Source organism: Lissotriton vulgaris, chromosome 6 (assembly GCF_964263255.1).
Source record: "Lissotriton vulgaris chromosome 6, aLisVul1.2, whole genome shotgun sequence".
Taxonomy (NCBI): domain Eukaryota; kingdom Metazoa; phylum Chordata; class Amphibia; order Caudata; family Salamandridae; genus Lissotriton; species Lissotriton vulgaris.
Genome location: NC_141694.1, coordinates 1567457089 through 1567473686, shown reverse-complemented (window position 1 = coordinate 1567473686; position 16598 = coordinate 1567457089).

Below are 16598 nucleotides of genomic sequence, written 5' to 3'. Positions count from 1 at the left end.
GCGTTGCTTCCCGCCAAACCGCTGAGTCAAAACTGATAATGCACATCCCTCTCTCTCATGGACATACAATGTGAAAGGCTTGCTGTAGTCGGGTGTACCCAACACAGGAGCCGAACACAACGCATTGCGTAATTCAGAAAAACTCTTTTGACATTCATCAGTCCAAGAAATAGGATTTGGAGTATCCTTAACTGTAAGAGCTATCAAAGGCTTCGCTAGAAGAGAAATATTTGGGATCCACTGTCTACAGTACGACGTAATACCCAAAAACGCACGTACTTCTCTCTGTGTCGTAGGGACACTCATTCTTGCAATAGTCTGAATTCTTTCTGGGGTCAGTTTCCTTCCCTCCTTCGATAAGAGGTGACCTAAATAGGTAACTTCTTGGCGACAGAATTGTAATTTCGAGAGAGAAACTTTATGATGGCAATCAGATAAATGAGACAACAAGGACACAGTGGCATCCTTACATATGTCTTCTGTATCAGCAGCGACCAACAAATCGTCAACATACTGGATAAGGGCTGCACCGTCAGGAAAAACTAACGAGTCAAGTTGAGTCTTCAGAGCTTGACTGTAAATCGATGGACTCTCGCAATAGCCTTGAGGAGCGCGTTTAAAGCGGAAGCTTCGTCCTCCTAAAGAGAATCCAAAGATATCTCTACTCTCCATGGCAATCGGAATGCTGAAGAAAGCATTCTTCAAGTCGATCACCGAAAACCAAGTGGCAGAAGCTGGAATCAATGTCAATAATGCAGTAATGTCGGGTACAACAGGAGATTGTGGAACAACGATCTTGTTCACTTCACGAAGGTCGATAACGAACTTATATACAGGAGGCTGTGAAGAATCAGTTCTCTTCAAGACTGGCAAAACAGGACTATTGCACACATTACCTCGAGTCTCTTCAACAACACCTTTGTCAATCAGATCATAAATGATCGCCAAAAGCGCACGCTCACCATCACTTGAAATACGATATTGTGGAATGCGCGGTAACTTAGCATTCGCCTTCAACGTCACAACATATGGAGGAATATCTAACAGGCCCACATCATTCGGACCCGTAGCCCATAATGAATCTGGTATCGAAGACAATTCAGGTGGGAGACAATCCTTCGATACATATATAGGAGAGATCACATTCTCACCCAAAGTAAGATGTACTCCTAACGGAGAACAGTACAAAGTTGCATACAATCTCGTCAACAAGTCAAGGCCTAGCAAATTCTCATTACAACCTGTAGTCAAAAGAAGGGGTGCTTCAAACCTGCGAGGACCAAAAGAAAGAGGCAATCGAACGGAAATCGGATTCGTAACGGGGGCGCCAGAAAAACCTATATAAACATCATTAAAGCCAGACAAAGGTGCGCCAGGGAGCTTAGAACGCATAACAGAACTCTTCGTAGCACCAGTGTCTAGCAGAAAAGGCTCTGGCACACCTGATGCAATCACTTCCACGTAGGGTCCACTCTGATCTACTGGAATCGAAACAACTCCCTCTCTTTGTCCATGGCTGTCCTAGCAATCATTACCTTGCGCTTCATCGCCTTCAACATAATAATCATCCACGTAGTACTGTGCTGTCCTACCAGACAAATTCCGCTGTTGATCAAAACTATTCATTGAATTCTGCGGAGGCAAAGGGCGCGTATTCTGTCCGCGACCTCTACCTCTAGGCGCTTGTTGAGCACCTCTACCCCTCACACCAGGAGCACTATTTGCACGTTGCAACAGAACCGGACAACTATTCTTGTAATGGCCCTCTTCTCTACAATACGCACACTGATTAGGCCCATACTGAATACGCTGTTGAGGAGTCTCGTCTCTTTGCGAGTTCCTCGAATACTGTGGTGATTGTTGATAATCACGCTGATTATTAACACGGGGTGGATAAGCTTGTTGTAGAAGAACTTTAGTCTTCAATTCCTTAGTCTTCTTATCCGCTTTCTCTAACTCGTCCTTACTCCTATTCTCATAGTACTGAGCCGTAGCCAGAATCTGCGCCGATGTAGAAACAGGCCAAGCACTCTCGGAATCCTTCAACTTCGTACACAATTCAGGAAGAAGATTGTGCACAAATTTATCAACGAATAATCTCTGGCCACCCTCGGTAGCCATATCCTGACCACTATGGTCGACAAAAGTTTCCTCGAAACGCGAGAAAAAGTCCGAAACAGACTCATCTTTCTTCTGCTTACACGCAGACAACTTGTCCCAATTAACACGGACTTCAAGCATCAAAGTCTTCATAAAAGTGATAATTCTACCAGGAAGTTCAGTAATAACATTTTCAGGCTTAGCACCTCCAACTTGTCTATCATCTGCAGCAACAAGATTCACCCATGAATCGCCCAATTCATTATCATGATCCGTATGTCGAATGACATTCCAGATTGGCTGTGGGACTACATTCCCGAACAACATGTCTATGTCCGCCAAATTCATGACGCACGAACTCACAGTTTGCGTAAGCTCTTTATAATATCCTGCCGGATTCTTCCGCGGATCAGGTAAAGTCTGTTTAAGCGCTAAAACTTCTGCCCGTTTCCATGGGACATGAACCCACACTCGCTGAAAGTGCGCTTGAACAGCTCCATCTTGAGGCCTCCAAACCGGAGGAACCTCTCGCATAGGATACTGATGCGCATGTCTTCTAACTGACGAATCTGGCTCAAACAGTCGTTCAGTAGGAACATCACTTCGAAGCGACAATAACGTCGACACCGCTCTCTCGATGTCGTGTAAACTCACAATCGTTCCTTTAGCAAACTCGGAACGCAATCGAAACAATTCCGCAGGAACTCTACCCACTTCGTCCGTCCATTGTTCATGGAGGAACGCACACATAAGCTCGAAAACATAACGTTGCTTTGGTGCTTCCCATTGTCGGAAAACATCCATAATACCCTCGAGATCATACTGGGACTTATACGTCACCCATCTACGTGCCATATGATCCAAAACCACTCGCTCATCTGTATCAGGCAGTTGACTATGTAGCTGTCTACGCTCGCTAGCAGGAGACATACCCATTTGTCCCAACCAAGGATTGAAGAAACCAGAAAAGGCAGCGGCCATCCGCTGTCGAGGAGAAGGAGTAGTCGGAAGGACAAGAGGAGACAAAACAGTAATAGAAGAATCCATAGTCGGAACAGACATAGAGGCAGTAGTAGCAGGAAGAGACAAAGTTGGTGGCCCCTGAGAAGGCTGCGCCAAAGGGACAGTAGTCAACGAAGGAGCTGGCTGTGGAGGAATTACAGGAGGCAAAACAACCGGCACTTGCACGGCCACGACCGGTGGCGGTGGTGCCGTAGCATTCTGCACATAAGGTGGTGGTGAAGTTAACAAATGTGACATTAAAGGGTCTTTCACAAGATCCTTCTCGTCTTTCCGCTCTTTAGACGGCAAGACCGGGTAGCATCGGTCTACCTCTAACTTCTTCACTCTAAGCATCTGCTCACTTTCTTGCTCTTCTTCATTATCTCTGTATGCAATGGCAGCCTGCACCATCGACATACCCTTCCTATTTTTCTTCGCTAAATTAAATTCTTTCTGTTTGGCTTCTTTGCGCCATATGCGGAAAGAGTCAAACATCGCCGGCTGGGCTTTCTTCTTGAACAACTTCACTTCGAGGTTATCCAAGACTTCTGTCTCAAAACTACCATAACGGGGCCACTGTAGGACACCGTCATTCTTCGTGTTTTTTACCCAAATCTCATTGTAGCTAATAGAACCTACACCATGTTTCACATACAACTCGTATGTAGGAGTTCCGATCGGAGGAACCGGACACGAATCCTCAAACCGGGAATCCCTCGAAGTACCATAACTGAACAATTTCCTAAGACTGCTAAAACCAGGCATCTTGCTCACTAGTCTAGCTTCAAACAACAAGGGGAATCTGAAATCGATAGTCTCGTGAATACACGAATCCCTTGGCTTTGGGGCCTGCAGGTACCAAATCAAAGCTATCCACTAAAGGATACATAACAAACTAAGGACTAGGAGACGCTCCGTTTATACTTAACTGAAATGTCGATGGCGTCACCAGAACAACCGTCAATCGTCTCGCTCTACAAACGTCTAAGGCTCCAAAACAGGGCGACAGTCAGGGCAGCAGTCCTTCGTAGCCGACGGAAAGCGGGAAACCTCGCAGCAAAGACTTTCGGACCACGACGACATACAGGGGTCGATGAAGTGGCTGGCCTTCCTCCAGAATTTTCTCACAAAGCTTCTCACGAACCTCTGGCTTGGACCGGTACCGCTGAAGTCGCCCCACGTTGGGCGCCAATTGAGGTACTGGGTTTTTCAGAACCGGTACTAATCCGGTAACCCAGCGGTGTCAGGGCAACACCCAAAGACCCCGGATTCCCCTGTCTTGGCAAACAGAGACACTGGATACTTCTTGATGACGTCAAAGACCAAAGTTTATTGGTTGCAACCAGGAACAGAGATCTACGAAGTACACACGGGTAGTTCGTCAGAGACTACACACTTCTATGAACGGAACACGCTCTTTTATGCCAAAAATTACGCCTCTGGCAACATTACAATTTACATTTGGTGCATACAAACTGACCAATGGCAATGTAGCATTTCAAAAGTAGCGAATGACGACAGACAAAAACAATCCCCTTTTCCATTGTCCAGCCCACCAAAAACGATCGCACACATGCTTGGTTTCCTGTTCGATCCGGCCGGACAAACCCATCATAAACCCTTCGACCCAGATAGATGAACATGTCGTATAGGAAAGGCAGAAACAGATGGAAAGGAGATAGAGGAGTGGGAACGGTGTACCATAAACTCGGACACGTCCTGTCCTTTGATCTTTATCAGGCCAGCTGCTGAACAAGGAACTGGCTCAACGGGATTCGCCCCAGGCGAGGAGTCAGTTCGGCCAGGTCAACCAGAAGTCAGCTAAGGCGTACGTGTCAAGGACTTTCTCGGCCGCAGTCATCGGGCCTATGTTAGGGCAACCACACAAAATGGCTGCCACATACAAAATGGAACCCGGAGGTTCAGACTAAATCCTCAAATGCAGAGTGTTCTCCTATATCGGTTCATACGAAAACACTCAGGCACGTTACACTCGCCATTTGCGGTCAGTAGAGACCAAAATCGTCCATTTCCGACGATCTTTATAAATCGGGTTTCGGAACTCGAACCCAATTCGGAACCACGGAACCACAAGACGTCTGAGAACAGGGAGCAAGCAAACAAGTCCTGGAGAGCACATGTTGTAGAGCACAGCGGTAGGTAGCAGGCAGCAGGCCAGCACAGCAAGGCTGGTAAAAAAGTGGCAGTCCCTCCTCCAGCTCATCAAGCAGAAGGACAATACAGCAGATGAGTTAGTAGAGTGGCAGCTCCACCTGGCAGCACAACAGTCCTCCTGGCAATATGCAGTTGTAGAACCAGCGATGTCTTGTTACAGGTCCAGAAAACTGTCTGATTAGAAGGGGTCTGAGACCCAGTACTCATACTCAAAAGTGCCTTTAAAGTGGAAGCGACTTCAAAGGAAAGTCTTTAAAATGCACATGTCCCCTTCCAGCCCAGACCTGTCTGCCACGCTAACCCTTGTGGGGGGGGGGGGTTGATGAGTGCTTTGTGTTAGGTCCGGACACTAACTGTTGAAATGTGCGTGTCAGTCCCTCCCCTTCCCTCTGCACAGGAAGATGAATGTAGATGCACCTGAGGGTCCTGTTTATCTGGCTGTCCAGGGGGAATGCACAAAGTGTAGCTGTCACCCAAACCCAGAAGTGTATTACAGACAGGCTGGAAGGCACACAAAGTGCTAAGAGCAGAGAAATGCCCACTTTCTAAACTAGTAATGCAAAATCCCATTTTACCTGTAAAAAGGACTTGTCATTATCAATTCAAAGATATAGTTCAGTTCAGTTCACAAGCTTTATTGTTTAGTTACTAAAACCCATTACAAGATGAGAAATATGATTAAAAGGATCACATATTCTAAGTGCTGATTGTAAATGGCCAACGTAAAGTTACAATAGTTAACATAGACCTTGCTGTTTGGCTAAAATCAAGTCAGTAGCTAAAACGACCACAGTGCAGTCTGCAAGTAGAATACAAAGGTATAAAAAAGTAAAAACCATTACAATAGGCAGGATCAGATAAAACAACTAATGTGATTACAATGCTATTATAGAAGCAGTCAGTGCATTTCTAAGCTAAGCTTAACGTAGCAATCTTGCATTCGTGCTGAGGTGGTTTACATCAATTGAATGCCCCCCACAGAGTCAGTTATTAAAAGCAACTAAAATATTCAAAGTATGGTTAGCAAGTGACCTATGTGCAAATATGATGGCTGTCTCTGCTGTGTTAGCCTAAACTTGGCATAACGGTTACTTGATGATATGGCGGTGCTTAACTTGATTGGCTGCCCCGAAAGGTAATACTGACTACTTCGCGGCCATCCGAGCTTGGATCGCATATTTTGTTATTAGGTTCTGGCCTTGATTGCATCTGAGTGCTACTGCCACTGGGTGGAAAAGCTGATGTACAAGTGTTTTGATAAATGTGGTGCATCTCACCAGTGCCCAGGGAGCTATGGTCTTGAAATCGATAGAGGATGAATCCTGGCATGTATGCGCCCCAGTGTCCAGAAAGATCGGTTTGAGCAAAAGGCTCCTTTGAAAGTCTAGGGCAGGACAGCTGGATAACAAGTGTAACCATAATTCATTTTGTAATTGCATAGCCTGCAGTCTCCTCTATCTCCGGGTCCTAAGCAGTCTGAATTAAAGTATTTTATTGGGAGCACTAGCATGCTCATAAAAAGGATCTGTCTTTGTGTTTCTGCATTTATAGCTGCCATAAAATAAGGTGGTGGTTTGCCAACAAGTTAGGTGTCATTCAGAGGCTGAAACAGGAACTAGTTATCTGATAATCCAAAGATGTATAGCATAAAGCAGCTTCTCCTCTGCAATCAGGAATTACAGTTTTAAAGTATTTTAAGGAATCCCTAATGTTAACCTATGAGCGGGGCAGACCTCACAGTAGTGAAAGACGAGTTTGGGTGTTTATCATTACCAGGGCATGTAAAATACATAGGTACAGGCACAGGTACCTTTTACTTACATAACACCCTGCCCTCAGGTCACTTAGGGCCTACCGTAAGGGTGATTTACATGTAATAATAGGGGAATTAAAGGCTCGGCAAATAGTTTTAAATGGCAAGTCGCAGAGGCAGTAAACTGCACACACAGGTCTTGCAATGGCAGGCCTGCGACAGGTTTAAAAGGCTACTTATATGGGTGGCAGACTCTGAGCTGCAGGCCCACTATTAGCATTCGAAATCCAGGCCCTGGGTATATGGTATAACCCTGCACAAGGGATTTACTAGTAAATCAAATATGCCAATCAGGTATACACTAATGTCACCATGTTTAGAAGAGAAACACATGCATTTTAGCACTGGTTAGCAGTGGTAACGATCTCGAAGTCCTATAGTCAACAAAAAGAATAAGCAAAAACAGGAGGTAAAAAGCAAAAAGTCTAGGTAAAGACCACCATGAGGTTGCCAGGTCTAACAAAGCGACTCACCTTGGCGATCGGCCTATATTAGCATCTAGGTTAAGCATGGGCGAATTTAGCAAATTCGCAATTCGCGAATTTGCGGATTTGCGAATTTGCGATCCGCAAAATTCGCGAATTTTGGCGAATTTGCGGATTATTTCTTTTGGTGTGTTCGAGGGGCGAGTTGCGTGTTCGTGGGGCGCTCTGCGTGTTCGCGGGGCGCTTTGCGTGTTCGCGGGGCGCTTTGCGTGTTTGCAGGTTTTTTTTTGTGAGACCGCTCGTTGTTGTGCCCTTCTGCCCCACTCGTTTTTGTGCCATTCTGCCCTCTGCCCCACGCGTTTTTGTGCCCTTCTGCCCGCTGCCCCACCTGTTTTTGTGCCATTCTGCCCTCTGCCCCACTCGTTTTTGTGCCCTTCTGCCCTCTGCCACACTCGTCTTTGTGCCCTTCTGCCCTCTGCCCCTCTCCTGTTTTATTTTAGAATGGCGCCGGGAAGCTGCCAGCGCCATTCTTAAATAGTTACTAAGTTAGCTTCATCAGGAAGCACTAATAGATAAAATAAAGCAGGTGCTCAAATTCAGTTAAACTCGAGCACCTGCTTCTATTAGTGCTTCCTGTTGAAGCTAACTTAGTAACTATTTTAGAATGGCGCTGGCAGCTTGCCGGCGCCATTCTAAAATAGTTATAAGCTTGAAGCTTGAACTTTTGCCCCCCCCCCCGGATCCGTTCCGCTCGCGGATTCGCGGATTTTCGGCAAATCCGCGGGAGTCCGCTGATTGCGTATTTGCCGAAAATCCGCAAAATCCGCGAGCGGAACGGATTTTGCGCTCATGCTTAATCTAGGTCCCTGTCTACCACAATGGGTTGACCGGGGTTGCCACTTAACACTTTTTGGAACTATTTTTATTTAAAACTTTAAAAGTTCTTACCTCCGATTTCATCTATTGGATTTTTTTTGTTTTTGGTGTCCTTTTATGTATTAAAAATTATTCTATTTTTCTAATTAGGATTGGGATTTTTCTTATGTTGTGTTTTACTTTATTACTCTTTTGACACTGCATAAATACTATACATATTGCCTCTAAGTTTAGCCTGTCTGCACTGTGCCACAGCTAATAAGGGTTTGCGCACAGGTTAACTTAGTGACTTTAGTCGTTCACGCTGGCAAGAATTATGTTTATTATTCAAAGTGGGTCATCACCCCCTTAACTAACAACCCAATTTCTTGCAAAGTGTCTTCAGTTTTCTAATTCTGCCAGCCCACTTTTTATGTGGATGCAGTGTAGCAAAATGGAGTCATTCAAAGGCAGGCAGGCTAAATTGGACTGTCTCGTTGCCCCATGGTGTATACTGTGGTGAGAGGAAACTGACATTTGAGCAAACCAATGAATCAAGAGGGCTGAGCAAAAGCCTTTTTATGTTGTTCGGAAGAACTGGAGGCTGGCAAAAAAGTTAAAACTGTCGCTAGGCCAGGGCTGAAAGTAACCCCGTCAAAAAAGCAGTGTAAGGATACAAATCATTCAACCTGAGCACTGTGAGAGCAAGATAGTCCTGGGTGTGGCAAGCATTGAAATAGGGAGGAAGGTCGTCAAATTAGGAACACGCAACTAGAATGGACAACAACGCCACTCAGTTTACGTGCAAGTGGCAAACCCACAGCTCACACTAAGTATATTAGAAACAGTATGTCTGTCATCAGACAGCTAAATATGCCTGTAGCTGACACCTAAAGACAATGGTATTGCTGAAGCACATTCATCAGTCATTAAGAAAGAATCCTTGCTGTGAAGTAAGAAATCAATAAACTCTGAAATGGTGCTTGGGGAGGTGTGTTTACATTAAGACCACAAGCCTTTGACGGAAATCTTCACCAGTGAAGAGTTAGATGCAGTTTCATTTGGGATGCAATAATGGGTTGTTAGTTTTGCAAGAGTATGCATTCAAAGCTTAATATATTCTGGGTATGAAAAATGAAATTCTTTATCGAGGTTGCTTTCATGATTAAAGATGGACAGTATATGTGGATGATTTGGCTTCAGATATTGTATGCACTGTTACCGGTGGAGTAATTACAAAAGGGGAGTGGCGAAGAGAACAGCAAATGACATGTGTTTTCTGGAGACTATGAAAATGTTGAGAATAGGTTCCCCGAAAAGGTAGTATTTAGGAATGGATTTAGAAAATAAGCTTTTGGGGCTCACATTTTAGTTTTTTTCTGAAATGTTTATATTTGATCTAGGTAAACTAAAATCTGTACAGATTTTACTTATAGATGAGTATGTGTGTGATTCGTTTTTTTCAAGGAAATTCTTGATTTCATAAAATATCTTATTTATATCAACACCTAAACATTTGAAAATATCATACTAAATGAAAGAAAATGATGTAAAACTTACCATGCAAATTGTGTTTATTCACAAAATATGGAAAACCTTTTCCAGAATTTCCTACAATTCAACCAAACCTGCCAAATAATGTCATGGGCCCTTATGCCACTAAACAATTGGAGCTTGTCTATGAGTCAGAGCCACAAATACATGTTGCCATTTATATGCTAGCTTATAAGTCACTAATAAAATGACTAATATTGAGACAAAAAAAATCAAGCTCTTATCAAGTTTTTTAGCCTTGGTGTGCTGTTTAAACTTATTAATTCTATAGTTGGAATGATTTTGCAAGAACTTCGTTATTCAATGGTTGCAAGGTGCAAAGTGTATGACTTTCAGCTTCATCACATGTATATTGCAAAATGCAAGTACACAACAAAAACGAGGATTTACCTGTGCAGAGCGGCACACAAGATTCATGGTCGGTGCAAGATGGCTTAGGTGTTAACCTCGTTTAATGTCATTGGTGGGTTGGCAATTCGTAAATAGAATAATATGAAATAGATTTATTGATTTTCATTTATGCCTATTTAATGTTATATTACAATCCTTTGACTAAATCTAAAAGTGATAACCTGTGTGGCATGTGTCACTCTGGAAGGACCATAAATCTTCAACAGGATGAAAAGCTGAAACAGAAACCAAAAGGTGAGTGAGTGAGTGAGTGAGTGAGTGAGTGAGTGAGTGAGTGAGTGAGTGAGTGAGTGAGTGAGTGAGCGAGTGAGTGGCCTAGGAGCCGGACTCAATGGCCCACCTACTGAGCAATATCTAACTCGCTGTAACTAGCAAGGAAAATTTTAATAGCAAACAAGCATTTACAATGCAATCAATCTTGCTTTCGGGACCTTATAACTGTGTTGCCAAAACTATTTGCTCAGCTAATTCACAATTGGGGTTACAGAAAGGTTGTGATTCAAAAACTAAAAAAGGCATGCACTACGAGACTGGCACTGCATTCCTTTTTTTGTTAGATTTAGTTAAACTAACTCTTTAGTGAAAGCAGCATTTTCCCACCCACCCCTGTTCCCGTTAATATTCATAGGGCTCTTTCTACGTTTCACTACTAATGACCCCCGGTTTCAGTAATTTTCAAGAAATCATCTAGGTGCTCCTAACACACATCAGAAATCTTATCTTGAGAACATCCAGAAAAAGTACTGCAAGCCACATATTCCTATACAATTTCGAAATTAAGAAACTGTCTCAAAAAGGCAATCTGATACCTTAGCAACTATGGGTTTACTGACGCTCAAGTGTAATGGAGAAATCAAATCCGCCCTGCAACTGTTATAATAAGCACAGTAGGCATTGAATGGGATAAGTCAACATAAAACAAATTCATTTGTAGGTGCCCAACCCAGGTGCATGAGCAATGAGCGGCAACTTTGAAATTGTCAGAAATACTTTTAACATCGCCCCCGATGAAAGTCCAGTGGGAGGCAAAATACTTTCTTTTAAAAAGAGGTTGGGTGGGGGCAAAAGGACACTGCATTGAGAGGTTATAGGGGCATGAGTTGGATATTGGGGGCAGGGAGTTAGGGAGAGAAAATAATCCCTCCTAGGCACTGCAAAGTAAGATTTGACATCTGCAGTAGAAGGATACATCATCCAAACAGAGCACCGTGAGACGATCCTGAACAAGAAAAACAGAACACTAGGGAGCAGTGCCATCTTAACACATGGGCATGATGGCAGTTGCCCTGTGGGGCCACAAGCCTAGGGGCCCGATGCAGACCACAGTTTACCACTAATTTCCCACTGAACATTTTTATTCCTATGAATGGTTGCGTAGGCAGAGCTCTCTGCACTGCTTTGCCCAAGGGCCTAAAATGCTGTTAAGACAGCCCTGCTAAGGAAGAAAGTCATTGATTCATGAGCAGTGAAGTAAGATAGGCAACAAAGCCATCCACACATGAGGAAGACCCAGGCTACGTATATGTAATATATTGGAAACAATAGGTCTGGCCAAAAAACAACTAAAACTGTGTATACTAAATACCTAAAAATGGTATTTGCCATCCACAACAAAACATAACAAGCACTGGCATAGCCAATAGGTCTCGCCTTTGGGACCTTAAAAGTGTTTAGCCATGAACAGTTAATATTGTTGCACCAAGGATATTGTGCTGCATAACTAAATACTAAGAAGGTCCCAAAAGCGAGACCTATTGGCTATGCCAATGCTTGTTCTATTTCAGTGTACTTTAGTCAACCATACCTTCTAGTCTCACTGCCGTGCACCTCTTTCACATATTCACATATGTCACTAAGCACTGAGACGTTATTTGGAACACCTACCTGTTTTCGGCATATTGGTTAGTGCTATAACATCTATTAAATATTTAGGGCCTCATTAATGAAAAGTGACGCATCGCTGGGCGAAAACAGCGATGCATCATTTTTCATAGCGCTATCCTTATGACACCATGGATGCGCACTATTTATAATACAGCACTCCATGGCGCAAGGATTTACAGATACATCAGGAATTTTGAGGTACCTCGTGGTGCAAAAATGACGCATTGCTGGAGTGTGTCAGAAAACTGACGCACCTCCAGCAATGTGTCATGACCCATGGGCGAGTTCGATGTGAAAAGACCTGCGTCAATCCTTATGCCTGCTTGAAGCAGGAGTAATGATTTTGACACAGTCAAGTCGTAGAAGTAGTGTTGTTCAATCTCATAAATTTCACTGTGCCACTTCTACGAGGCTTTTTTACGGGTGAGCCCCCACCCCACATACATTAGACCTGACTCAGGTTTGATGTAGCGCAGGCCTTTACAACGTGACGCATCTGCCTAGATGCATCACTTTGTAAATAGGTCACAGTGTGGTGCATAGATTACGCCACTACAGCGACACAAATAGGTGGCACAATGGTGGCACAAGCACTTCATAAATAAGGGCCTGAATATTCATTATTAATTACTCAACCACATTGATTCATTCTCTGTTACACATCCGAGGGAGTCAGTGCTGTTTATTCCAATTGTAATGCCAAAGGTTTCCAGGAATACTAGTCCTTTTCTCAAACAATTATTTGCTGAATTGTCCTGCGGAAATCTGCCAGGTTTGATAATTATGGTGCATTTAGAAACCTGATTCCAGAGCAAACTCCTGAAAGCACTGGAACATAATTTTACCCCTAGCTTGAAACCAGGACTGGAATGAGATCCTTTGAATCCACCCCAAGTTCTCAGCTAAATAAGAAACACCAACACATGAATATTACTCGTACTCTGGAGAACACTAATGTGTGGTGGCATGCGGGGGCCAGGCATTACTGTTATGTATGAAGAATGGCCTTCGAATTTAAAGAGACTCCATGTATTGCATAAATAGGTGATGTATAATTGGTTCAATTAAAGGTGGATAGCGGGGGCGTGGCAAAGGGCGTCAAGATGGCGGTCGCACTCTAAGAGTGCTTCGGACCCCCCTTCCCTCATCCGCCTTGCAGCCGCCTGCCACAGCTACCATCAGCGGACAGCCCCGGTATCCCTGCACTCCCCTCCCTGCTGTGCACTCACGGGCGGCGTTGGGGGCCTTCCTGGGATCTGGGGGCGCTCCACGGGCTCAACTGCTACTGGCCGCGCGGCTCGCAAGATGGCGGCCCCCAGCAGAGAAGACGGGGCAGCCTGACCCCAAGCGACGTCGCCGGCGATTCCCGCCTGTTCGCTGAGCTGCGGAACTCTGCAGCTTCTCTCTGCGGCTCCCCCTGCCTGCCGCCGCCGCGCCGCCCTACCTGTCTTGAGGGTGCGGTGCGGCTCTTGAATGCGGCAGTGACTTGGCGGACCCGCGGACGCCCTGCGAGGGCTGCCGGCCTAACGGACACTCCCGAGGAGGTGGGCCCGGGCTCCTTGGTTGCGTGCAGCCGGACCGCTCCCCGCAGCTTCCCGGATCCTGGAGCTGCTGCTGTTCTAGCAGCGGGAAGGCGGCCTTCGCAGGCTGTGTGGGGCTCCTTTCGGCCGTGTGAACGGCGAGAGGGCTGAGAGGCCTGGGAGCCCCGCACACGTCACACGCGACGACGGCCCCTCCAGGGGTCCTCCGATTGTGCCGCTGGAGCCCCGTCGAGCCCTGGAGGGCTGACCTGCAGACTGCTGCTCCGGCCCTGCTTCAAGGACCCTGGCTGCCAGCCCACGGTGATCAGAACTGCTGCACAGAGGTGAGTGGGGGCCTGGGGTGGGGTGTGGGGCTTCCTGGGGGCTTCGCCTGTGAGCTGATCGGCTGGGCGACCGGATAGCCTTGGACATCTGTGCCGGGGGACCCCCCCGCCCCACCGCTGACCGACCTCCTGCGCCTGTTCACCAGTTGGCCCTACCATCCTTTCCCTGCTGCACTCCACCTCGCAGGCACCGGACCCACTGAGGACGACGGATTGGAGGCCCATCATCCCCCTTGACCCTGCGTTCTGCGGGCCCCACTGGCCCCCCGTGTCCTGGACTTTCCTACTTGGGGATCTAGGGCCGCCTTATCTAACAACCGCTGCCGTTCTCGCGTCATCATCGCCCTGTCCCTGGGGCTGGGGTGGCGTGTGGGCCTGCAAAGGGTGCTGAAGATCGCGGACTGTTCTGCTGGGGCCTTACCTCACCTCCCTGGGACTGCCTGGACCGGTGGATACCTGATACCCCACCCCTCTGCCACCTGGCCCACACCACCTGCTCAACACTTGGCCTGGCTTTTCTTTTCCCCCGCTGCCCTCCCCTCCCGGGGGCACTGATCCAACAGGCGTGGGGGACTGGTGGGCTACTGACCCTCTCGACCTCGAGTCCCACGGGCCCCGCAAGGCATCCTACATACTGTGATCTCCTCTCGAAACCTTGCCCCACCCTGCTTGCGGCCGCACCGAGCACTGCCCGCTGCATCTGCCCCCTGTGCGCTCGGCCAGGGGGAACACCCTGCCCACCTGCCATTGCGGTACTCACATCAGCACTGCTTCGCCTCCGGGGCTGGGGCGGCGGGCGGGCCTGCGGTGGGCGTTTGAGCCAATGGAGTGACCTGCGGCGGCCTAATCCTGCTTCCTTGTGACCGCCTGAACCTGCAACTACTGGCTCCACCGCGCCGCCGCCGGTTTCCGGTTGCCCGGTTCCTCAGAAACATCGAGAAGGTCATCCCTCCAAGGCGACCTACCGCAGCTGCCGCACCCCTCCTGCGCAGTCCTCCGACTCGCTGAGACCATGGGCAGGGGACGGACCACGCAGACCCCGGTCCCCCCGTCCCAGATGCGGATGGATCAATTCACCAGGTCGGATCACGATTCCAGCGCCGGCCCCCCGTCTTCGCCAGGAGCGGAAGGGGGAGACCTATCTACGATCCTCCAGGCGTCTGTTGAGAATAAAATTGGGGAAGTGAAGGTGGATGTGGCCCTGATCCGCCAAGACCTCCGGAACGCCACGGCGCGCATCACTGAAGCCGAATCCTGTATCTCCACGGCGGAGGATGACCTGACCACCCTGAAGGCCCAGGTGGCCCGCCTTCAGATGCTGACATCGGACTTCCACCACCGAGCGGAGGACGCTGAAAACCGGGCCCGCAGAAAATAACTTACACCTGCTGGGATTTCCGGAGGGAGTGGAGAGGGGCCCCACCGCCGTCTTCCTTGAATCCTGGATCCGCTCCTGGATGCCGGTGGAGAAGCTTTCCCCTGGTTCGCGATAGAGCGACCCCACCGATCCCTGGCGCCCAATCCCGCCCCCTGGAGTTCCGGCTCGACCCTTCATCCTCCTCGTTTTCAACTTCCGGGACCGTGACCCCATCCTGAGGGCGGCCAGGGACCTTGTCCCCCTGCTCTTCCAGAACTCTAAAATAATGGTCTTTCTGGACTACTCCAGGGAGGTGCAGTCCCAACGCCGATCCTACGATGAGGTCAAGCAAAAACTCAGGGCTCTGGGGCTGCGTTATGGCCTCCTCTTCCCGGCCCGCCTAAAGGTCCTCTTCCAAGATAAGTCCTTCTTCTTTGATACCCCTCAGGCGGCATGGACTTGGCTCACAGAGGAGAGCCCCCTCGTTCCGGAGCGGGCTCTGTCTCCTATCCGGGGGGCCGCGTCCCACCCTACTACCGAGTTGCCTGGGCTGCGGAGGCGCCGTACTGGATCCTGCAGGCGGGGCCGCCGCCGGCAGGGAGACTCCCCCTCACTGAGGGAGGGGTCCCGGGGGTCCCCCTCCCCACTCCTGGATAGGGGCGCCCCCCCTCAACTGCGTCCTCCTCCATGGTGGTCATCAATTGGACATCTGCTTCGAGAGCGAGCCTACGTAAGACCAGATCGGACTCGGACTTATCTGGCAGCCCTGTGATCCGGAGCACCCTGGATGAGGTGGATGCCTGAACCAAAGCCACTTGACATTTGCTTCCTGGCGGCTGAGCCTGCCTCAGCCGAGCGCCTGAGCCCCGTTCGGCACCCGGTGGGCTGGGTGCCAGGAGTGGTTCCCCTTGGAAACGGGGTCCCGGACTGTCTGCGTGTTCTGACTCTGTGCTTTAGCTCTGCCTTTCTCTTGCTCCTGCTATCATCTCCTTCTGTCATCTGTGAGGCTGTTGCTTATACTTTGCTGCACTTACTTGTGCACCCTTTTTGTTTAACCACATGGCTGCTAGGCGTTTTCCCGTCCTGTGCTGAGATTTGCAGGATGCTATTATTCATGACGAGCTGGCCTTGTCATCCGCGCACGGCAGGTAAGCGCCA